A 23,043-nucleotide genomic window follows, 5' to 3' on the forward strand; every position below is an offset into this window, starting at 1 on the left:
ACTTGAAACTTGGCACGCCAAAATTACATTTGTTCCCAGCCAGGCCAAAAATTAGATTTCGATAACTCGAGACCCATCTCTCTTACATCATGTACAGAGAAGGTAATGGAACGCGTTATCCTAAATAAAATGCAGAAATACATCGAAGTCAACAATCTCTTCCCTCCAACATGATTGGATTTCTACAGGGACTATCCACCCACGATATGATGCTGCAAATCCAGCATCAAATTTTGAACACTAACACCGGGGGCGTAACCAAGGCAATTGTTGACCTCGACCTTATACTAGCATTTGACCGAGTAAAACACGCCAACTTCTCATTCAGCTTCAAAACTTATGTATGGGAGAGAAGGCTTACAGGTACATCCGTGGCTTTCTCATCAATAGAACAGCAGAGCTCCATGAAGGCCACCTTAGATGCAACACCATCAGACTAGGAAGTAGCGGCACACCTCAAGGATTGGTTTTCTGCCTTTTCCTGTTCAATGTCGCCATGTCCCTGCTTCCCGAGATCCTCGGCCGTATCCAAAATCTTCACTACATTCGCTACACAGACGACAATGCCTTTTTGGTTAACAGAGGGAATGACGCCCAAGTAGAAGAAACCTTGCAAGAAGCAGCCATTCGTTTGGGCGCAGGTTTACGTGCAAATGTGCGGATTTACATGTTCCCCGCAAAAGTCCAAGCTTCTCCTGTTACGCCGTCCCATCCAGGGGAAGGGAAGGCGCAGTGCTCGCCCCCATAGATCAGAATATTGGTGGTGGCGCAATCAATCGCACAATTTAAAACCGTCAGGATTCTCGACTACTTAAGTCAGGACGACGGATAAAATACTGAGACCATGAACAAACTCGACACACAGGTAAAGAAAACATTTAGTTTATGGCACATAATTACTAATACCTATTCAGGGCTGACGGCGGCTGAGCTTATTAGACTGGTGCAGACCTTTATGGTAAGGCGTATATGGTACACAACGCCTTATCTTAGCCTACGACATATGGAAAAGAACAAGGTAGAATGTATTATACGGAAAGCGTACAAGGCTGCCCTTGGCCTTCCTGTATATACATCAACTGAGAAACTGCCTTGCGTTCTCACCCTCGACAAGCTCGTCGAGGCTCACTTGATAAACCAATATGAGCATCTACCTCGATCATCTCCAGGTAGAACCGTCCTGCAAAAAGCTAGAATACAGTATGAGACATTGATGTCCCCCAAAATCAGTATAGACCCTCTACACTGAAAATACATCCGTGTACTCTCCTTGCCGAGAAATATGCACCCCACTCACCATGAGGAGCACCGGCTAGCCAGGGCTCAAGCACTCCACAAGCAACATTGCAATATCGCCGATGTAGTCAATGTAGACGCATCGCCACATAAAGCCCGTAGCATCCATGCCATGGCCGTGGTAGACTACAGAGGTAGTGTCACATCCAGAGGCATGATTAATATCCACTGCATTGAGTGTGCGGAGGAGGCAGCCATCTGCCTGGCCAATGGCCTCTTCCAACTGCAAGATTATCAGCGACTGAAGCCAGCTCTTCGCAATTTATCTAAGGGGCATATCTCCCCGTAGGCTTATAAGATCCTGAAACGAAACTCAAATCGGCGCCCCATCATGATTACCTGGGCACCTGCGCATTCCTCATCGCCCGGGAGTGGTCCACTTCATCGCGCGAGATTTTACCGACAGCGCTTTTGGCCACGATGACCTGGCATCGGTGTGGGATCGCATGGTTTCTTTCCAGGAAATCACCACCCACTATCGCCTGAGTAGGAAGCTATGCCCTGCAGGCTACATATTGCTAAGTAAGTGATAAGAAGTCACGTGGCGGAGATTGCAAATGGGCACCTACCCTAAATTAAAGCTACATTCCAGAATTTATCCTGGGGAATACTCTTAAGTCTGCCCCTGGTGCCATGACACGCAAGCGGACATTATTCATATAATATGGGCCTGCCCGGCCACACCCTAGCCCCGACGGCTCGCAATATTAAATACGAAGGATTGGATGGTTGCTCTGCTCAGCTCGGACCCAGACCAAGAAAATGGGGGCCTCCAGCGGGCTGAGGAGGCCGCCAGGGCCTATGGGCTCCTGGCCGCTTAATGGCCTTTTCACTTTTGTTATCAATAAAGTTTTGCGCACGCAGGCATGCCGCGGCTGCTGTGGCATCCCGCTCACAAGTCAAGATTACCAGAATTAGCGAGGCAGTGGTCCCTCACTTCGCTCTGTTTGCAACGTTCCGCACGACACAGATTGTACATGCCAGCCATTATCTTGTGAAATCAAAACACGTATACAGTGGTGTTCAAATTTTGCTTAAGGCAGTCGGGGAATATTTTTTTACCCCAGCGATGAACTAGTGGTGGAGTATCCACCCCGTATGCCGAAAGTACTAGGTCCTAATCCCGATAGAACTGTAAACGCACCTGTTACTTCTCATATGCACATATGTCGAACGACTTGGCGCTCTGTTACTTGTGTGGGTTTGCATCACGAAGAGGGATCGATAGATGTTATCGTCATGGTCTCCAGGCCTTCGTTGTCCAACCACAGGCACAGCATGCGCCGTAGCTGCAAGCGGTAGGCTAGAGGTTATAATGTCTATCGGCTACAGTGATTGAGAATCTGATAAATAAATTCAATTTCGCAGAGTCAACTCAATTTTTCTTTAATTTACAAAGAAGCATTTTCTTACAAAAACATTTTTTCGCTTATTGCCTGATAACATGGCGCAGGGATTCGGCATGTAATAGCCTACAGCTGCCTTCAGGCAACCACTTAGGTTAACTTCGCCTTGTGTGCTTGCGTGTTAGACAGTTCACGACCACATACCGCGCTCGGATAGAAAACAATTGTAACTGGTGTAAAAGCGATAATTATTTGAAACAATTGGTATTCGAATAAGGCTACGAGAAAATAAATTATCTCCTGTGTGCACGTACGTCGTGCGCATATCTAGCTTATTCTGCCACTCTGATAATGAATACAAAAGCGAAATCACAGAGCATGCTTGCACGTGGAATATTTTTTCTCATTTAGCGGCATGTTAGCGAGTATTATTTTTTTCCGAATCTTGTTGACCCCCTGTAAATACGATTCATATTGTAACGGCGCAACCAAGAGTAGCGCCCGTCAAAAGACGACGATTTGACATGTAGAGGTTGAATCAGTCTCGCTAGCCATCGGTATTGTGCATTGTTGTCTCTCTCGTAAATATTGTTTTACAATATTTACGAGAGAGACAATATTTACATCTGTATTTGGGACTTCTGTAACGTGACACATTATATAGGTGTGCGGAGTACCTATCAGAAACACAATGGAGCTCCGCAGTGGTCGCTACTTGGGGCTGGACAACATGACGGACGAAACAGGACCCGACATGGCGTGGCGCACATCAACGAATACCTCCGCGACGGTTCTGCTGGCTCAGCCGCAGCTCGACCAGCTGCGGACCAGCTCGACGTAGAAGACTGTATCGCCAAGTATCAGGGGATAATTGCCCAGAACAAATGGGATCGGACGATTAATTAGGCTAACTACGTCTTTTACCAACAAGGCACGGCGAAGGTGTGGTATGACAACGACGAGGAAGAGTTTAACGACTGGGGCACGTGCAATCAGAAGCTGAGGGTCTTGTTCGGAGGTCCCTTCAAGTGTAGGAGCACCGCTAAGAAAGAATTAGCGACCCATGATTATACGTCTACAGGATCATGCGTCTCTTACACTCAGGACGTGCTGGCCTTGTGCTGTAAAGCGGACAGCGGAATGGCTGAATCACACAACGTTGCACATGTACTGAAGGGGATCGCAGGTGATTCCTTCAGACTTCTCATGTGCTAAAATTGTGAAACAATAAATGAAATCATCAAAGAGTGTCAACGCTGTCAGCAGGCCAACAACCGCCGCATTGCAACGCGGTTCGCACGTCTGCCGAACACAACTGTGACATCCTCTAGTGACGACAGGCTAGAGTGGGCAGCAACCATAATAATCACCTTACCTGACACGGATAGTTCGGCGTGAACTTGAATCCGTGGCTCCTACATTCCTTTTTTTTCCACAGCAATGAGCCGAACAACTTGCCTACAGCGCCATTTGTACAGGCAGTATGAACTCGCTAATTTTGGAGATCATGGTCCGCTACCATTTAACAGCTGTCTGATGCTCCAGATCCATCGACTGGTCCGCTATATACTGCGCGCTATCGAAATCCAGCTGAGTGGCGAACCGTAGACGATCGGCCAGTCCATTTTGTTTGCCGGCGTATCGGTCACGTTGCTCGCCATTTTAAGAAATGTACTGTCTCCTGCCCTCTGCGACCGCCATTCACCAGTCATTGCTCCGAACAGAGCTAGTATCGTTACTAGCTTCCATTGGTACCATAACAGCCAAACAATGACACTCGTATAGCTTGAACAGTCCCTCGTCGTCATTCCGACGTTACCAGTCCCGTTCGCCACCTCATCGACCATCGTTCCTATCGCCGCAGGCTCGTCTATCTCCGTCCCCAATGGAGCCCTGACCTGGTTCATCGGAAACCTAAGTGATGCAGCTCCCGTTTTGTGAGGCTCCCTTGATTCTCCTGCCCTCTGCGACCGCCATTCACCAGTCATTGCTCCGAACAGAGCTAGTATCGTTACTAGCTTCCATTGATACCATAACAGCGAAACAATGACACTCGTATAGCTTGAACAGCCCCTCGTAGTCATTCCGACATTACCAGTCCCGTTCGCCACCTCATCGCACATCGTTCCTATCGCCGCAGCCCTGACCTGGTTCATCGGAAACCTAAGCGATGCAGCTCCCGTATTGTGAGGCTGCCTTGATCACTCGACCGCAAAACTCTGATCACTTTGCCACCGAAACAGAACTAGACGGGTGTTTAGTTGATGGCGTTAGTGTCCCATCACTCAATGAGACTGGCGCGCACTCATGCGGGATAATTGCTCAATTGCAACGACGTCTGAACAATGTTCTCACACCCGTTGCCTTTTCCCTTTCAAATCCCTTTCTTTCGTAAAAATACGCGACCCTTAAACTCGACCAGGGTAGATTCTAAATAACAGCACAGCAATTCAAGAATTGCTCCAATGAGCATGCCTACTAGGTTTTGAAAACAAACCTCCCCACTAGGTTAAATCGCTTCACGCACCGCCACAAACACTTCATCGTGGTGTTTTGAGTAATAAAGGTCCTCTATGTCTAAGGAAAATGTTTTGGTTGCTCGATGTAGGTCGTCCTTTAATACTTCCACCAATTTCGCTGAACTTCGGAGGGTGAACGGGTCCGCCGGCTTTAAGACGTTCAAATAACGCTGAAGGAAGCTGCTCGCATTTTTTTGGTCATGATCCACTTCCTGACACAATAGCTCTGAGTGGACATTCCACCTTATGGGTCTTCGCCATGAAGATGACTTGAAGCCGGTCGTTACTACACTTGCCCACTGCCTTAGCAGTGGGCAAGTCTAGTTGCACTTGCTCTTGGTTGCACTTTTCTAGCAATCTCACAGCGTTCTTCTTGGCTTGGGCAGAGATCTATGCACATATCTTGGGAGGAGCTGAAGATGCGCATGCGCCGGAGGTTATGCGCGGCATTGTAAATTGCAATAAAGTACAGTTGAAAGTCCAGCGTTCGTCCGTGTCTAACGCCTTTTCCTTGTGTGCGCTTCCTTTGTCTTTCGCTAGTACCCTCCTTTTCAAGTGCCGCAGGAGGATCCGCACAGTCAGATGAAACTTTTTGGGCAGTGCGAGCGAGGTCGCCTGGGTGTAAAGAATCGACAGGCCGCTGTTCGTGTGTGTGATTCTGTGGCGTGAGAAGAGTGCACGTGAGCATTCAAACTACGAGTGCAGCGGTATCGGATGCTGCCCGCAGTCATTGTAAGCTTCGTAACAGCGCACCACAATACACTCCCCCCGATCGGACAGATAGGGCGGCCAGGCAGAGGTTTAATATGCTGACAGATTCCGTAATGATTAAGAGTTAGGGTTTGTAATTGTTCGATGAGAATTGCATCTGTGCATAGAAAGAGATATCAGAGAGTCGGTAGGATCGCGTGGGATTCGTGGGCCTCTTTTAGTTGAGCGTGTGTTTGCTTTCGGTACGCAGCTCCAAAAGGATGTGGGTGATAAACTTCAGGCTAACGGAGTTGTGCTCTTAGTAGGTCGAAGCGGGCTAGAAAGTGACCATGCTCATTGCCTTTTATCCTCTTTTCGCCAAAAAAAATTATGCCGGGAAGGCCCGTTGGTTAGAACGAAAGTTCATGTGTGTGTAATTGAGCAAATAGTAGAGACTGCAGAGAAATTATAGCAGTATCTTGGAATGCATCCCGGCCGCCCAATTGTACAGCAGTATCTCGCTGTCGTGTAGGGTCTCTCAGGTGCGTTCGCAATGGCCTGCATTTCAGTTTGCTTAACACTAGGCTCGTTCATGCAAAAATTTGGGAACATGCAACAGAAGTCAGCCTAAACTGTCACTAACTGATATGGAATTTTCTACTACACACCCAAATTAAATTGCACAATCAAAATGTTTCCTCAGTGGTCAAAGATAAAACATTTGAGGCATGCAACACAAAAATTTTTACATCCTATTTCGTGGGCACTTGCTTGTCGACAAACACTAGTATTTCAATATCTTAACCAATTAAACATCCAGACATCACCCTAGCCACTTCCATATATACTATATGAAAAAGGAATGACTGTCTTAAATACAACTGCATTCCTAGTGGCATTACAGAAGTGAATGCGCTCCCTGACTGTGTATTTTAAACTCATGTGTTGACGAAATTTGCTACGTGTACACGATATTGTTTTTGCCGCTAAAATGTAAAATCATAATTTTGCCTTAAGTATAGCTGGTTATTTATTTCGTTTATTTATTTGTCGCCCACTGCAGACAGCGCTGACAAATCCTGGTTTGAAGCAGTGGCCAGGACAATGTGGACTTGAGGGGGCGCTGAAGAAATAGCTCACATTCGAGGGCGTTGTCCATGGTGGATGCGCGTGGGCCGAAAAGGCGAAGCATTCGGCGCAGCAACTGGCTTGTACGTTGATTTCCCAATAGTTCGAATGATAGCAGCTGTTGTATTCGTAAGCATTTCGCCGCAACAGTTACAATCCCGTATAGCGGCCTTGACTGCATCATAAGGTGGTGCTGGGAGGGTGTGCGCGAACGAAAGAAGAAGGTCGACAATCTTGTCGATGAGGGCCGCTAGAAACGCGTGGACCACAAGGAGGTACTTGCGGGTCAGTAACATAATCCACGAGAGTTCGAAACGGGCTTCTACTTGGATGAACCACGCTAGTGGGTTCCGCTTGCAAAATTCTGGCAGACGGATGACGTTCCAGACAACCGCAGTGGTTCAAGTGGCTCAGCAGCTTCCGGGTTAGTCGATTCTTGATGGCGTTCGTTGTCCGCATTCGACATGTCTCCACTTCTTTTTTCTTTCGCACGTTATTACCAGGCACAAGTATCGTGTTGATCCAGCAGTCCGAGGTCACCTATTCAAGAGCACATGAGAGAGACAACGAGACGTTATTCCATAAACGGACCTCAAACTCAATTGATCTTTTATTTCTGCGGTTCCCAGCCAATTCAGTTCCTGCCGCGCTCGTGGCATCGCCTCAGCTCCTCTTCCTTCCTATGGCGAACGCGTCGACGTCGCTGGTGCTACAAAATCATCACCACATTATTCAGTGTGGTGGCAATAAAGTGGACCTAACCCCCAAAACGTATTGGACTGTCATATAGCTGTTAATGCAACTGCACATTTTTATTTACATCTTAATAATGTATTCGAAGGAACTTCGCTTTGGCCAGGCTGCAGAACCAACATTACATTTCACTAACAAACATGAAAAAATCGTCGCTCAAGCACTCCATACATATAGTTACCCAGCGAAGCTGAAACGTTCTGCCTCGGTGTTTATCACTTTGTCCCTACGGTTCATTAAACGACGGCTTGGTAGGCGGCCGGATGTGCAATACGCCGTTGCTGCTTGCGCTCGGTGCACGAGCCTGCTCTTGTGCCCGGGCTGCAGCATCGGCATGGCTTAGACGAGCTAGCTCCCGGTTCTGCTCGCGGCATTGCTGATCGAAAGCCACCTGCTCCTCACGAGTAAGTATGACGCGTGGCCTACACAATTGGAAGCCGGAGAGATCCTGCTGAACGCGCGATCAGCTGCGACGGAGAGTAAGGACGGCACTACTGTAGCAGCTAACCTAACACCACCTAGGTAACCCAAGAGCTTTTCACTCCGATCTATGACGTCATTTTGCCGGTTCCGACTGCCGCAGTGTCGAAGGGGGGGGCTGCCGAACCGGAAACAGTTAAATTGAAGAGACTGCTTTCATCACGCCAGCCTTGTCAAAGGAAATTTGGGGCCGGGTAGTGTGACGTCATGGATCGGAGTAAACAGGAATTGTTCTATCTAGGTTTTGTTGGCGAATGGCACGCCTCTCTTTATCTGTTTTCTTTCGCTCATGCGTTTGGCATTGCGCTGGAGGAGCTTTCGGCGTACAGGCGACCTACAGACGGAAGGACGAACGGACGAATTAGCTAGCCATTTACAGCTTCGCTATTAAATCAACATACCTAGGTTTCCGGATCTGTACAGGTTCCTTGTAGAGATTGCAAAGCGCCAGCCATCTGCAAGTGTTTGCTCAGATCTATAACAGTAGAAGACTGGTACGCCCGCTCTTGCACTGCAAGATTCACCTCATCTCAGTCTGTCACGCTACCTGCCCAGCGTCATGCCGAAAAACCATGAGGCACTGGCGAGAAGCACGAGGTTTTACAGGAAACGTCAATGACACCTGCCTAAAAGACGATGACATACATGGCGCCTTTCGATGTCGGTTCTTTAGTTACCGGTGTGGCCCTTAGTCACACGTTGCTAGCCCTAGTCAACCAACGACTCGGCGTTACAATAATACTCACAGTTCCAGTTGCTGTAGTTCTGTGATCTACTAGGCTTATGGCTGAAGAATGTATATTTCATGGACCACCGTATGTTCTACAATCACACAACAAATTACAATTGATGCTTCCGCCTATGTATCTGTAGTAGACCTGGCATAAGAACTTCAGATACTGCGCTTCGTACGACACCGGCCTAATGTGTTCCTTAGGTACGTGGACTATTGCGACGGCATTCGGATGAAGGGCGCCGTTCACCGCCTTCTTGCATGACTAATAGTGTGTAGCCTTCCATAAAATGCAAGGTTGAAGTCGGCAGAAATATTTCTCTGTTCAATGCTATAGCGGCGCATTTCAGGAGGGACCCGAAAGTCGAGCCAATGCAGGCGTCTGCTCACAAACGTTCTATCATTACATCGCTTGTAAACTGGGCCACCAACACACGCTCCATAGCCAGAGACATAACATGGGAGCTGTAGCCCATCGAACGACCTGAAATCGAACAGCTCCCCAAGATATTTTATGGGGAACATGGCGAACCATATTATGATCCAGCTATCAATGTTCATAATTAAATATTATTAGCCGCCATTCCACACGACACGGGAGTCTGAAAAATAAAAGGCGCAGTCATTCTGCATATTCATTGAATTATTGAAAATCGGTAGATAAATGTACTTTGTAGAAAACACTGCACCCTAATTGTGCTACTCCGGACGAGCTTGCTATATTTGAACTGGTGAACATCAAGAACACCTGACGCCACTAAAGGTATTTCGCAGTGACATAGAGGATTTTCAATGCAGATTACAAATCTGTCTCTATCGTAGAAGCAGGAAAGATGTAAAGGCAACATAACTCAAAAACTACATGTTCCATGTAGCACAAACGCAGCGCCCAAAACGAGAACATGGCGCTACGAATATGCCACCTCTGCCATCAACTTGCGTTACAGCCATTTCATGATTACACATTGCTACGGAACAGTATTTCCAATGACAAAGAGACGAGCAGTGTGAAGACGACGACGACGACGAATGGAGGCTAGCGTGGGCTGTTGCCTCTTGGCCAAGTTGGGCGTATTCCCTTGTAAATATACTTGTATATAGCTTTTCGTCTGCGTCTTCCTACGTAACATATCGGGTGGAGGTGGACGTTCCCTGTACCTCATCACGGAGCTTCGCAGTGGACGGTACGTCGAGCCTTCCTTCATGGCTCCCGGCGACGACCACTCAGCTCAGCCGCCTCCGACACCTACTGCCACTTCGACGACCTACATCACTCTCCCCGCCCCTCGTGATCCTGGCGTATTCTCGGGCAAAGATGGGGAAGACGTCGAGGACTGGATCAGCCTGTACGAACACGTCAGCCGCAATAACCAGAGGGACCCTACTATCATGCTCGCCAACGTAGTCTTTTACCTCGGTGGCACAACTCCAGTTTGGTTTAGGGCGCACGAAGATGAGCTCACCAGCTGGGATTCGTTTAAGCAAAAGCTCCAAGGCTTGTTCGGCAACCCCTACGGTCACCAACTTGCCGCGCAGAAGGCGCTATCCAGCCACGCGCAGACGTCAACAGAGCCCTATGTCACGTACATTCAGGACGTCTTGGCTCTGTGCCGCAAAGTTGACGCACACATGACTGAGTCAGACAAGGTTTCCCACATCCGCAAAGGCATTGCCGATGACGCCTTCAACTTGCTCATTCTCAACTACGTGGCGATGGTGGATGCAGTTATAAAATAGTGCCGCCACCTGGAGCTCGCTAAAAGCCGACGTATCGACCAGCAGTTTGCCCGTCTGCCCAACACCCCAGCGACATCTTCCTGTACCGACGCTCTTCGTCCTAACGACACTGGCGATGTTACCAGGATCATCCGGCGTGAGATCGACGCCGCCGATCCGGCTGCCTCCGAATCCAGCCCAACCAGCGCACCTGCAGTCACGGTTTCCCTGATCCAGGCAGTGGTCGGCCAGGAGTTCGAAAACATGGGTCTGCACATCATCTGCTCGGCCCATCGGGCTGATACCCACCCGGCTTCTTCGATTCCGCCCCGTCCCACGTCTTCATACCCACCACGTTTGCGCAACCCATCTGAATGGCGCACTGCTGATGACAAGCCCATTTGTTTTCACTGCCGTCAAATCGGGCTCATTTCTCATCACTGTCGCAGTCACTGGAATTCCCCAACCCGGTCTACTTATACTGCCTACTCTCGCCCCTCAGGTGGCCCTTCACATCCCTATGCCGCACGCTCCGATAATGCCGCCACTGATTCTCCGGCACCGAACCACCCCTATTCTCGTTCACCTTCGACCCAACGACGAAAATGTCACTCTCCCCAGCCCCGTCGCTCCTTTTCACCGACTCCCTTTGGACGCCGTTCCCAGCTGGAAAACTAGACGATGCAGCGCCTCGAGATGACGCTGCATTGCTCCCTACGCCGCGAAATCCTCTACTGACGTTGCGAAATCATCTGAACCTTCTTGACGTGCAAGTCAACGGTGTTTCTGTATCTGCTCTTATAGACACGGGGGCGTATTTGTCGGTAATGAGCACTGGCCTTCGTAACCGCCTGAAGGAAATAATCACGCCCGCCACGACGCCTGTTGTTCATGTCGCCGATGGCGGAACAGTCCCCGTAATTGGTATGTGTACCACCCGCGTCTTCTTCACCGAACGCTCCACTATCGCGCTATTCACATTCATCGCCCACTGTCCCCACGACGTCATCCTCGGCTCAGACTTCCTCTCCGCACATTCTGCTCTCATCGATTGTTCCGCCAGTACACTCCACCTTGACCTGCTTGTTCTGGATCCCGCTGAACCACACCCCAGTCGCCTCAGTTCCGTCGACTTCCTTCGCTTGCCGCCTTCGGCACTGACTTACGTTGACTTAGTGTCATCCCCACCAGTGCCCGACGGTCACTGCGTCACGGCTTCTATGCAAGACGTCCTACTTACACACGGGATCATGGTACCTCATACCGTTTTATCTATTACGGCGAATTGCGTCTGCCAAGTAGTGGTCAATTTTGGCTTGATGACACAAGTGCTGCCACGCAGGATGTCTCTGGCCGAGCTTTGCTCATTCGAGGTCCCTCAGTGGCATCTATTACAGTAGACGACAATTCAGCCGACCCTCCTCTACCATCGCAGTCGGCAACTTGTACCACCGCCGACTTACAGAATATGATTGCGCCCGGCATGCCGTCCGAGCACGCTCGTGAGCTCTACCGCATTCTGTTTTCCTACCACGATATTCTTTACTTTAACGATCGTCCTTCGGCCCAACGTACAGCTGGTAAACATCGCATTAATACCGGCGATGCCCCTGCTATTCATCGCCGCCCGTATCGAGTGTCAGGGGCTAAGCGTCAAGTTATTCGCGCAGAAGTTTGCAAAATGCTTGCCAAGAACATTATTGAACCATCATATAGTCCATGGGCGTCACCTGTTGTACTGGTCAAAAAGAAGGATGGCACATGGCGCTTTTGCGTGGACTATCGGCACCTTAAGAGGGTTACCAAAAAGGACTTGTATCCGCTACCTCGAATTGATGACGCCCTTGACTGCCTCCACGGTGCTCGCTACTTCTCTATTGACCTCCGCTCCGGCTACTGGCAGATTGCCGTGGACGATCTCGACGGCGAGAAGACTGATTTTGTAACACCCGACGGTCTTTACCTATTCAAAGTGATGCCGTTTGGTCCATGTAACGCTCCTGCGACTTTTGAACGCATGATGGACTCCCTTCTTTACGCTTTCAAATGGTCGACGTGCCTGTGCTACTTCATCATCATCAGCCTGGTTACGCTCACTGCAGGGCAAAGGCCTCTCCCATACTTCTCCAACAACCCCGGTCATGTACTAATTGCCGCCATGCCGTCCCTGCAAACTTCTTAATCTCATCCGCCCACCTAATTTTTTGCCGCCCCCTGCTACGCTTCCCTTCCCTTGGGATCCAGTCCGTAACCCTTAGTGACCATCGGTTATCTTCCCTCCTCATTACATGTCCTGCCCATGCCCATTTCTTTTTCTTGATTTCAAGTGGGATGTCATTAACTCGCGTTTGTTCCCTCACCCAATCTGCTCTTTTCTTATCCCTTAACGTTACACCTATCATTCTTCTTTCCATAGCTCGTTGCGTCGTCCTCAACTTGAGTAGAACCCTTTTCGTAAGCCTCCAGGTTTCTGCCCCGTAGGTGAGTACTGGTAAGACACAGCTGTTATACACTTTTCTCTTGAGAGATAATGGCAACCTGCTGTTCATAATCTGAGAATGCCTGCCAAGCGCACCCCAACCCATTCTTATTCTTCTGATCATTTCAATCTCATGATCCGGATCCGCCGTCACCACCTGCCCTAAGTAGATGTATTCCCTTACGACTTCCAGTGCCTCGCTGCCTATTGTAAATTGCTGTTCTCTTCCGAGACTGCTAAACATTACTTTAGTTTTCTGCAGATTAATTTTTAGACCCACTCTTCTGCTTTGCCTCTCCAGGTCAGTGAGCATGCATTGCAATTGGTCCCCTGAGTTACTAATCGAGGCAATATCATCAGCGAATCGCAAGTTACTAAGGTATTCTCCATTAATTTTTATCCCCAATTCTTCCCAATCCAGGTCTCTGAATACCACCTGTAAGCACGCTGTGAATACCATTGGAGAGATCGTATCTCCCTGCCTGACGCCTTTCTTTATTGGGATTTTGTTGCTTTCTTTATGGAGGACTACGGTGGCTGTGGAGCCGCTATAGATATCTTTCAGTATTTTTACATACGGCTCGTCTACACCCTGATTCCGTAATGCCTCCATGACTGCTGAGGTTTCGACAGAATCAAACGCTTTCTCGTAATCAATGAAAGCTATATATAAGGGTTGGTTATATTCCGCACATTTCTCTATCACTTTATTGATAGTGTGAATATGATCTATTGTTGAGTAGCCTTTACGGAATCCTGCCTGGTTCTTTGCTTGAGAGAAGTCTAAGGTGTTCCTGATTCTATTTGCGATTACCTTAGTAAATATTTTGTAGGCAACGGACAGTAAGCTGATCGGTCTATAATTTTCAAGCCTTTGGCGTCCCCTTTCTTATGGATTAGGATTATGTTAGCGTTTTTCCAAGATTCCTGTACGGTCGAGGTCATGAGGCATTGCGTATATAGGGTGGCCAGTTTCTCTAGAACAATCTGCCCACCATCCTTCAACAAATCTGCTGTTACCTGATCCTCCCCAGCTGCCTTCCCCCTTTGCATATCTCCCAAGGCTTTCTTTACTTCTTCCGGCGTTACCTTTGGGACTTCGAATTCCTCTAGACTATTTTCTTTTCCATTATCTTCGTGGGTGCCACTGGTACTGTATAAATCTCTATAAGACTCCTCAGCCACTTGAACTATCTCATCCATATTAGTAATGATATTGCCGGCTTTGTCTCTTAAAGCATACATCTGATTCTTGCCAATTCCTAGTTTCTTCTTCACTGTTTTTAGGCTTCCGCCGTTCGTGAGAGCATGTTCAATTCTATCCATAATTTACTTCCTTATGTCAGCTGTCTTACGCTTGTTGATTAACTTCGAAGGTTCTGCCAGTTCTATTCTAGCTGTAGGGTTAGAGGCTTTCATACATTGGCGTTTCTTGATCAGATCTTTCGTCTCCTGCGATAGTTCACTGGTATCCTGCCTAACGGAGTTACCACCGACTTCCATTGCACACTTCTTAATGATGCCCACAAGATTGTCGTTCATTCCTTCAACACTAAGGTCCTCTTCCTGAGTTGAAGCCGAATACCTGTTCTGTAGCTTGATCTGGAATTCCTCTATTTTCCCTCTTACTGCTAACTCATTGATCGGCTTCTTATGTGCCAGTTTCTTGCGTTCCCTCCTCAGGTCTAGGCTAATTCGAGTTCTTACCATCCTGTGGTCACTGCAGCGCACCTTGCCGAGCACGTCAACATTTTGTATGATGCCAGGGTTAGCGCAGAGTATGAGGTCCATTTCATTTCTAGTCTCGCCGTTCGGGCTCCTCCACGTCCACTTTCGGCTATCGCGCTTGCGGAAGCAAGTATTCATTATCCTCATATTACTCTGTTCCGCAAACTCTACTAATAACTCCCCCCTGCTATTCCTAGTGCCTATGCCATATTCGCCCACTGCCTTGTCTCCAGCCTGCTTCTTGCCTACCTTCGCATTAAAGTCGCCCATTAGTATAGTGTATTTGGTTTTCACTCTACCCATCGCCGATTCCACGTCTTCATAGAAGCTTTCGACTTCCTGGTCAACATGACTGGATGTGGGGGCGTAGACTTGTACAATCTTCATTTTGTACCTCTTATTAAGTTTAAGAGCAAGACCTGCCACCCTCTCGTTAATGCTATAGAGTTCCTGTATGTTACCAGCTATATTCTTATTAATCAGGAATCCGACTCCTAGTTCTCTTCTTTCCGCTAAGCCCCGGTAGCACAGGACGTGCCCGCTTTTTAGCACGGTATATGCTTCTTTTGGCCTCCTAGCTTCACTGAGCCCTATTATGTCCCATTTGCTGCCCTCTAATAGCACTGCTAGACTTGCCTCACTAGATAACGTTCTAGCGTTAAACGTTGCCAGGTTCATATTCCAATGGCGGCCTGTCCGGAGCCAGTGATTCTTAGCACCCTCTGCAGCGTCGCAGGTCTGACCGCCGCCGTGGTCAGTTGCTTCGCAGCTGCTGGGGACTGAGGGCCGGGGGTTTCATTGTTGTGTTCATATAGGAGGTTGTGGCCAAGTGCTGCACCAGGGTGACCAATCCTGCTCTGGTGAGGGAGTGCGTTACCGGTTCTGGTCAACGGGATCAGGCCACACTCCAGGCCTGTTTGTGCAATTTCATCAACACGCGGATTTTTTTTTAGTCCGGTGGAAAATTGCCGGCACCGGGATTCGAACCACGGACCTCTTGCACGCGAGGCGGGTGTTCTACCTCTACGCCACCGCTGCACTTTTTTTGTGCTACTTGGACGAGGTTATAGTATTCTCCTCAACGTTCGCTACGCACCTCAAGGGCCTCTCGGCAGTCCTGGGCGTTTTTCGTCGAGCCGGTCTGCAACTCAGCACATAGAAGTGCCAATTCAGCCGTCGCCAGATCACCGTCCCTGGGCATCTCGTTGACGCGAACGGAGTGCAACCGGACCCCTGCACGATCCATGCTGTTACGCACTTCCCTGTTCCGAAGTGTGTCCAGGATGTCCGGAGTTTCATCGGCCTTTGTTCATACTTCCACCGTATCGTGAAAAATTTCGCGGCCATAGCACGACAACTAACCGAGCCTATGAAAAAAGACGCCATATTCCAGTGGGGCAATATGAGGCATCTGCATTCACGCATCTAATCAACCTTCTCGCAACGCCTCCCGTTCTGGTCCAGTTCGATTCTTCTGCGCCTACCGAAGTTCGTACTGATGCAAGCGGTCACGGAATTGGCGCAGTACTGGCACAAAGCCAGCGCGGCAATGACCATGTTATTGCTTACGCCAGCAGGCTCCTCTCGTTCGCGGAGCGCAACTATTCTATCACTGAGCGCGAGTGTCTGGCCCTAGTTTGGGCGGTTGCGAAGTTCCGCCCATACTTATATGGCGGACCCTTTTCCGTTGTCACAGACCATCACGCGCTTTGCTGGTTATGCTCATTGAAAGACCCTACAGGAAGACTTGGTCGCTGGGCCTTGCGCCTACAAGAATATTCGTTGTCTGTCACCAACAAATCTGGCCGACTACACAAGGACGCTGACTGCCTGTCTCGCCACCCGGTAGACGAGCCTGACGACGCCGACAGTAGTACCGCGGACGGCATTTTCTCTGTGTCTGCCTTCGCTAACATCGCCGATGAGCAGTACCGATACCTATCGCTGCGAGTACTCATCGAGCGTCTGCGCTCTACACCTACCGACGCATCCGTTCGCCGATATGTCCACCAGGGCGGCATTCTGTACCGAAGGAACTTCCTTCCTGATGGCCCTGGTCTTCTTCTTGTCGTGCCAAAACATCTACGACAGACTGTGCTCTTTGAGATGCATGACGCACCCACTGCAGGACATATTGTGGTAACCCGCAAGTACGACCGCGTCCACCGCCGCTTCTATTGGCCTGGTCTCGCTCGCTCCGTCCGATGCTATGTTGCTGCCTGTGATCCCTGCCAGCGTCGGAGAACACCTCAGGTGCTACCTGCTGGTGATCTCCAGGTGATCACGGTCCCTGTGGAACCATTCTTTTGTGTTGAATTAGACCCCCTCGGTTCCTTTCCCACGTCATCATCCGGGAACAAATGGGCAGCCGTCGCAACTGATTGCGGCACCAGATACGCAATCACTCGGGCTCTCCCTACCAGTTGCGCCACTGACGTCGAGGAGTTTCTCTTGCGTGACGTAATCTCACTTCATGGCGCCCCGCGACAGCTGCTTACTGACCGTGGTCGTAACTTCCTCTCGAAAGTTATCGCTGACATTGTGCGTTCCTGCTCCACTCAACACAAGTTGACTACCTCATACCACCCTCATTCCAATGGCCTGACAGGGCGGTTAAACCGTACTCTTACCGATATGCTGTCCAAGTACGTTTCCAAGGAACACCACGACTGGGACTTTGCCCTTCCTAACGTCGCATTTGCGTATAATTCTTCCCGGCACGACACCGCCAGATTTTCTGTATTTTATCTACTCTGCGGTCGCGAACCGACCTTGCCCCTTGACACGGCACTTCCTCCTGCTGCGATCTCACCAAGCGAGTATGCGCTCGACGCCATAGTCCTCGCCGACCATGCACGCCTGCTTGCCGGGGCTTGAGTGACGGACTCACAAGCCACTCAGCAGCGTCAATACAACGCCCACCAACGTGACGTACAGTTTTCGCCTGGTGCGCTCATGTTCCTGTGGTCGCCCTCTCGTCACGTCGGACGAGAGGGCGACCACAGCCCATGAGCGAAACATCCTTTCGCGATGTATAGGGCCCTACCGCGTGCTGCGCCAGGCGACGCCGGTGACGTACGAAATTGCTCCCGTGAGCTCAACCTCGTCCTCTACTTTGGCATCTAGTGATGTCGTACACGGCAGTAGGGTCTAGACCTACTACACTGCTTTCGAGTCCGGTCTTTAGTCGGTCCGGGACGGCGCTTTTGCCGGCGGGGGTAGTGCTACGGAACAGTATTTCCAATGGCGAAGATACGAGCAGTGAGAAGACGGCGAAGACGATTGGAGGCTAGCGCGTGTTTTTGCCTCTTGGCCAAGTGCGGCGTATTCTCTTGTAAATATACTTGTACATAGCTTTTCATCTGCGTCTTCCTACGTAACAATATAAATAACATCAGTGCATCCCAAAAGAACGGGGTTGTCAGAACCGCGTGGCACAAAATTTGCTCACCGATCACGTTCAGAACACGGTCCGCCCAATAACCTAGCAGGATAGGCAATAGTCATTATCACAGAAACAAACATTCGAGAAAAAGTGCGTCTTGTATCGCAAGTTACCCAAGCCACTGAAAACATGTTTATCAGGACGCGAGGCAATTTTAACGAAGTATATATTTCACGCCTCGGCCTAGTGCTGAGGTATATATATAAACGGACTTTGTAGTGACCACCTCAGTGCGAACCGAGATTGCTTATGGATCGAAGAACGTCAGTGTTTGTTAGTTTTTTATGTTGGTCCGGAGCCTCTTATGAACCTAATTAGTTAGGCCGCCCAAATCCAAGCTTTTCCTCCAATCTCATCAATGAAAAGAATAATGCTAAAGTAGCTGTTCTTGATTACTGATTTGGTAGCATTAATGCAGTAGCTATATAATCCGGAGCTCTTTGATGAAAAGAAAACTAAAGATGCAAGCAAAACTTTGATTCAGGTATGCAAGCTTTTCCTGTTACCTAATAGCAGGTGGGTATGTATATTCGTATTTGCAGTTTATTTTAATCCAACGACTTTCAAAAATAATGTCTGGCAATATAAGCAGTAAAAGACACGACAGTAGGTTATAATCTCAAAATAATTAGTACTAACGTAATGCATTACATGATTGATCATAAAAGAAATATTTAAAATGGCCTGTCTTTTGGAGACGCATAGACAGCATGTTTCCCATTGTTAGATGAATAATATATGTGGCGCCAGAAGAGCGAAGCCGTAATACTAGTTTTGTTTTATAAATGTTATGAATAACTTCCAGCGGAAATATAAAAAAATTCCTTTGCCATGAGTAGTACGCACTAGTTACTTTTCATATTTGTTAACCATTGGAACTCTTTCAACTGCTGCAATGTTTTGCTTTAAGTATTTGATTACATACAACCTCACAAGCTAATACACGCTGAAAAGTATTGACCCAACACAATGAACACTCAATTGTACAATTTTTATACACATCCTTTTGTCCATCAACGTCCACTTCAGCTTCGTCTAAATTAAGAAAACACCTGGCTGTACAAACCACAGTTACATGAGGAAACTACCGCGACATATCCACGCAACGAAACAGTCATCCGTATCTAAATCTCCATTCCAGTCGAACAAATGGGACATTGTAATGGAGTAATTGTAGATTTCAGAATGTAGAAGCCCAAGTTTAGCATTTATGCACCTGCAATAGTTTAAAGCCACTCTGATCAATCTGCACCCCTCTTCAATTCGAAGCAGATATTCATGAAATTGCCACTACACGTCCGTATGGCCACATTTCGGTAATAAGGGAAAACAAGGACGAATAGCGGTATAATATGCTTCATTCATTTAACCATGTCATTAAGAAAGATGAGTACAAGCGCATCAAGCACCGACGTATGACACATCACATTTTCAATAAACCACCGTGGTTGCTTGGTCGCTATGGTGTTGGGCTACTGAGCACGAGGTCGCGGGACCGAATCACGGCCACGACGGTCGCATTTAGATGGGGGCGAAATGTGAAAACATCCGGGTACTTAGATTGAGGGGCACATTAAAGAATACCAGGTGGTCCAAATTTTCGGAGTCTTCCACTAAGACGAGCCTCATAATCAAAGAGTGGTTTTGGCACGTAAAAATCCATAATTTGAATAATTTTTAATAACATTTCCAGCACATACCGAGTTTATAACTTCATGCTCTGGCATATCCATCGCACATCATAAAGGCAATAGTACTTTTATGGTCGACGAGTCTCTGAAATTCTATGATATGTGGAGCGCCGTGAATATGCTTTTGAGAATTAATACGAAGTGTGGCTAAGATAACTAGCCGCCTACTTCTCAATTAAACCTTTCAATTCGTCCTGTTTCACTTCGGGCGCCATACTGCAATGACAGCCAAAAATAGAGCGTAGCTCTTTATTATAGTGCGATACAGAACGAGAAAGAAATATTTATTGCAACAAAAGGCGTTAGAGTGCGAAGCTCACCTTTGTGTTCTTGGCATTCTTAGCCTACCTAGCTAATGGGCATGAATGTGGACCCCGAATAATAAGCAAACTCTGTGTATGATCATAATATCAGTTATACTATGCATAGCGTACATTACATTAGGCACATGTACCACGTGATCTCTCCACATGTACCTACGTAGAGCATGTGGTTATCCACAGGTGCCTGTCAGGAAGTCATACAGACTGCAGATGAGTCCTCGTTCCTGAAATCGCTTCTTGCTTAGTATACATTTTCCCAGCTTGCCATGCTCGTGCAGAATCTGCGGGTGATTTCTCGCTAATGATGATAACAAATTCTTCTCTTTTTCTTACAGTTCTATGCTCAAAATGAAACCATATGGACAGTAAATACTACGGCAAGGACAAAAATCTTTTGTAAAGTTGATTTAGTGAACACAACAACGCCAAATTATACCGATTTTCTAAGAGTCTATTTTTTAAATGGAACCATGTAAGTTTTGAAAATGCACTGTTCAGTTTTGCGAATACTGACAAAAATGATTCCCACACAGCGTGAAGAACAGCCTACAAGGAACTTTCACAAAACTTGGCATTTTCTCTGGAAATACAACGATTTTTGATGCAATGCTCGTGGGCGCCAAAGGTAACGTACTAACGCAAAATATTTTATAGATCTGACAGCGTTCTGTCTTTGCAGCTCCTTGCTCGCTTTCACTCTGTTGGTGCCTTTCGTAAAATGGAGCTTCATAGTGCAGCATAAATTGTTTCCAGTGGAAGAAGGCTTCATTTCCTATGAATGCGAAGAAATTTCATTTCAGATATTACCACAAAAAACACAGGCTCAGGAAAAGATTGTGAATCAATGCAATTATGAGGTTAAATTTATACAAAAAATAAGTATATTTACAAAAGCTCACATATCTAAAAATCTCATTTTACGCAAAGTTAATCCTTTTGAAGAATATGACTGGCATTAGACTTGCTTCTCCTTGGCAATATCGACGTTCACGTGGAAGCGCTTGCGATGCCGCGTGCGCTTCCGTCATAGACTGAAGAGAGTTCGACGACATGATGTAAAGCTCGTTTTCGTGTAAGACAACCAGAAAGTGCTGCTTTACGCAGGTCATGGGCGGTGGAACACATCCATGCCCCCCCCCCCCAGCACGGTGAAAGTTCTGCCGCGCCGTGGTCATCGCTAAAACTTACCTTCCCCAGCCTGGGGTGGTGTGAGCATTCACGGTCGTGTCGCGTTAACCAGATTATGTTTAACATTGTGGCGTCAGGGCAATCCGCTGTGGCGGCATGGTTAATGCGCGGCCGTGGCATTTATGCTTGGTATTCCTGTCATGGCAGCGTAGTAGCCATGGCATTGCACTCCGGAGCTCCACTTCATGGGGCCGCATTTGAATGGCCGCGCCATGTAGAAATTCTTCGATAACATGACTGCGGTTAGCTTCTTACAATCGAAGTGGTAAACTTCATCCCGAACCCCCAATACTGCGTGGCTCACAATGAAATCCTGGTTGTGGCACCAAAAAATATTAGCAGTTACTTCAATTTTAATGTGTATGCTTACAATGCCGGTGAACGCTCGATCATACGAAAGGAGTGAATTCATTTCAACCAGAACACTCAAAGACATTTAAACTTAAAAGTAATAGAAAGAGCAGGCCCACGAGATCCTCGAGTAATATGGCAAGCTTCACATCGGGAACAAGTACGCTGAGCTACGTTGCAGCGAGCGGTGGTGCCACTCTGATGACGTGTACTCCGCAGTTTAGACAATGTTCGCTGCATGCGCTGTGCCTTCTGCCGAAAATCTAGACATATGAACTATATTGCAATAATAAGTTCACTGTATGCTCGTTTGAAAATACATAGTAGGTACTGCCCGGCGTAAGCAGCTGCTTATCGGCCATCAAAACATTCGGAGTAAAAAGGGGCGTTCTTATCATACTAGCCTTAGAATTTCGTCGTTCACGTCAAGTATGCATAATAAGGAAACCATGTTTTCGGTGCCTTTAGGTCAGATTGATTAGAAATTATAAAATACAGCTTTCACTGTAATTAGCACAAGCTCTTGGGCCAGTTGGTGCATGATGAATTTGAAAAAGGGTACGAGCGAAACACAAAGGACGCGCACACAAGGAAAAGGCGTTAGACACGGACGGACGCTGGCCTTTCAAGTGTACTTTATTGAAATATACATTGCCGGCACATAACGTCCGACGTATGCGCATCTTCAACGCCTCCCAAGACCTGGGCATGATTGTCAGTTTCTTTATTAATAATATTTTACCTACCCGATAGGTAAGCTCGTTCCTTGTTTGTCAAACACAAAGGCGTATCACTGACACAAATTCCTTTCTCATTTCTAATGTGAAAAGCTTCTAAGATTTCGCGTTCGTATCTGGTCTTACCCTTCTCTACAATGGTTACACGACCAAACAATGGCGCAATTTTTTTCCACCTATTGCAGCCGCGGTAATGACACCCTTTGACACACGTGACACCCTTCATCAAATGCGTCACTGGGCTTGTTTACCGCATTCCGTTGGCTTGTGGTAAAGTCTATATAGGCCAGACAGGTATGTGTGTTAGTAAGCGCTTGCAACAACATAACCTATTCTTAAGCAGGGACCAAGGAATCATTTTGGCGGTTCATTACCACGGCTGCATTAAGTGCAAAATTTTCCGTGATTATATTCCCGTGATCAACCTGCTTACCATATTC

At 47.8% G+C, this 23,043-nt stretch overlaps 1 long non-coding RNA gene across 2 annotated transcripts in view; it reads left to right on the forward strand.

Annotated features, from left to right (window-relative positions):
- The window catches only part of LOC140219303 (uncharacterized), a 46,824-nt gene that overhangs the window by 1,986 nt on the left and 21,795 nt on the right, over window positions 1-23,043 (forward strand). The window contains exons 1-3 of one of the 2 annotated variants that reach the window (XR_011895482.1): window positions 6,934-7,062; window positions 20,663-20,799; window positions 20,861-20,952. This is a non-coding gene — a long non-coding RNA (uncharacterized lncRNA). Of the gene's footprint in view, window positions 1-6,933; window positions 7,063-20,662; window positions 20,800-20,860; window positions 20,953-23,043 lie in introns of those variants that run through there. The other variant, XR_011895481.1, reaches the window with a different exon arrangement.

The sequence above is a fragment of the Dermacentor andersoni genome, chromosome 7, assembly GCF_023375885.2.
Source record: "Dermacentor andersoni chromosome 7, qqDerAnde1_hic_scaffold, whole genome shotgun sequence".
Taxonomy (NCBI): Eukaryota; Metazoa; Arthropoda; class Arachnida; order Ixodida; family Ixodidae; genus Dermacentor; species Dermacentor andersoni.